This window comes from Schistocerca cancellata, unplaced genomic scaffold (genome assembly GCF_023864275.1).
Source record: "Schistocerca cancellata isolate TAMUIC-IGC-003103 unplaced genomic scaffold, iqSchCanc2.1 HiC_scaffold_692, whole genome shotgun sequence".
Lineage (NCBI taxonomy): Eukaryota > Metazoa > Arthropoda > Insecta > Orthoptera > Acrididae > Schistocerca > Schistocerca cancellata.
In genome coordinates this window covers 5,001-7,500 of record NW_026046703.1, presented here as the reverse complement: position 1 = coordinate 7,500, position 2,500 = coordinate 5,001, and the positions used below count along the sequence as shown (strand labels likewise).

Sequence of the window (2,500 nt, the reverse complement as noted above, 5' to 3'; positions counted from 1 at the left end):
ACGTTGTGCCTTAACGTAACCCACGTTGTGCCTTAACGTAACCCACGTTGTGCCTTAACGTAACCCACGTTGTGCCTTAACCTAACCCACGTTGTGCCTTAACCTAACCCACGTTGTGCCTTAACCTAACCCACGTTGTGCCTTAACCTAACCCACGTTGTGCCTTAACCTAACCCACGTTGTGCCTTAACCTAACCCACGTTGTGCCTTAACCTAACCCACGTTGTGCCTTAACCTAACCCACGTTGTGCCTTAACCTAACCCACGTTGTGCCTTAACCTAACCCACGTTGTGCCTTAACCTAACCCACGTTGTGCCTTAACCTAACCCACGTTGTGCCTTAACCTAACCCACGTTGTGCCTTAACCTGCTCTGTAATTGGCATATGACACGTTACATTAATCTAGTGTTGTCTAACCACAACCCTCTGAATATAGTTCGCTACTCGCACCGCCCACCCTCTTGTGTGTCGTTTCATGTTGAACACTTCGCAAGTGTTGCTTACTTTTTACATGCTCCCGCTGTACACTGTAATGTGGACAACTGCAGGATGTACATCGCCCCCCCCCCCTCCACCCTGCCTTCGCACGCTGGTCGTTCAGGTGCTTGCGTGTTCAATGCCCTTCGCAGCTGTTCACTGGCATTCGCATGTCGAAGCGCTCAGTCTACGTCGTGGTACGGCCTGTGTCCACTGTCCGCTGATATCGTAAGCTTAATCCTCACATTGTACTGCACATAGGTCCGTATGTACTGAATGATACGCTGTGGCACATGTGTGACCGTACGACTGCGCCCAACAACAGCGAACCATACGGTCCAAATGTTGTGCACTCAGCCACGTGCCGTCTCCCCATAACAGCTACATTGCAGTGTGGTACGCCATAGAGACGTGTGGGAGTAACGGACGCCCTGGATGGCGATCAGCATGAGCCGTCTGTTGATGTAGTGGCGCGTGTATTCAAACGTAGTCGTCTCTTCTCACACAGTGTGATAGCATGGTGCACCGCGTTCCACATCTGCGACATGGTACAGATGCTGGTTGACAGTCGGTCTCGTAATGGACATCGCATACGTAGGGGGCCACCTCCCACGTGTTCTCTAGTCGTGCACATTTTGTTGCGTGTATGTGGGCAGACGTAGTGTGTCGTGACACCTAACAGACAGGTATGCAATAATCGTTGCATTTGCAAACTGGGATGGACGTCTACGTTTGCTGGTGACGTGACGCAACGCAAATGAACAACTGGTAAACCCATTGTGGTGCGGTTGTTGTTGCTGGAGGTAAATCAGTAAGGGCAAATCTGTGTGTGAAGCGATACGCGGCGGTGGCTGGGTGGGACCGTCCCCGGCCGGTGAGGGGGGGCCGCCCGGCGTGCTGGCCGCGCGGTGCGTGGGCGCACGCGCTACAGCCGGCTGGTGGGGGCGCCCAGTGGCAGGCGCGCCGGCCGACGGACGCGGCAGGCGGCGCAGCTGCGCGCCGGGGCACCCTGCGCGCGGCGCCGGGCGGCCAAAGTGGGTCCTCGCGGGCCCGGTGCGAAGCGCGGTGGACATCTGCAGTGTGCTGGTCCGACTGAGGACTGTGTGCGTTGAGGATGCGCCGCCGCCCGGCACTCGGCGCCGCGACGCCGTCTGCTGCTCGGTCGCCCCAGCGGTTCTCGCTGGTGGTTTGTATCGCAGTTGTGCAGACGTGTTGGCACGTGCGCTGTGCTGGGAGAGTTCGCTTCGGCACCCACGTGGGGCCTTTGCCCTTCTGTGGCGCTGGCGTTGGAGCTGCCGGTCACCGTAGGTGGCGCGTGTTGTCTCCCGCCGGCAATGCCACGACAGCACGCTCCCGGGCCTCTGTCGGCAGCGGCAAGCTCAGTTGGGAGCACGGGTGGTCGCACCTAAAGCGTCTACTCGCCTAACTCCGGGCGATTGCGCCTCTCTCGAACCCGACCAAGTACTTAGGACGGCGCTGCGCGCCGCCGGGACCTGAGAGGGTTTCGAGGTGTATTGTGCAGGGGAGCTCAGCCTCCTCCTGTTTGCAGAATAATTGAGCGGACGCTTGCGTGTTCGCGCGGGCCCCTGGGACACACTCCCGGGCGGCCGGCTGCTCAGCTCTAGTTGACGCAGCTCCCTGGTTGATCCTGCCAGTAGTCATATGCTTGTCTCAAAGATTAAGCCATGCATGTCTCAGTACAAGCCGCATTAAGGTGAAACCGCGAATGGCTCATTAAATCAGTTATGGTTCCTTAGATCGTACCCACGTTACTTGGATAACTGTGGTAATTCTAGAGCTAATACATGCAAACAGAGTCCCGACCAGAGATGGAAGGGACGCTTTTATTAGATCAAAACCAATCGGTCGGCTCGTCCGGTCCGTTTGCCTTGGTGACTCTGAATAACTTTGGGCTGATCGCACGGTCCTCGTACCGGCGACGCATCTTTCAAATGTCTGCCTTATCAACTGTCGATGGTAGGTTCTGCGCCTACCATGGTTGTAACGGGTAACGGGGAATCA

General features: G+C 56.9%; 1 non-coding gene across 1 annotated transcript in view; it reads left to right on the top strand.

Annotated features, from left to right (window-relative positions):
* The first annotated feature begins 2,113 nt into the window (after positions 1-2,113).
* LOC126140043 (small subunit ribosomal RNA) overlaps positions 2,114-2,500 on the top strand; it is a 1,909-nt gene continuing 1,522 nt past the window's right edge. Inside the window, exon 1 of the ribosomal RNA XR_007528720.1 lies at positions 2,114-2,500. This exon is cut by the window's right edge and continues 1,522 nt beyond it. This is a non-coding gene — a ribosomal RNA (small subunit ribosomal RNA).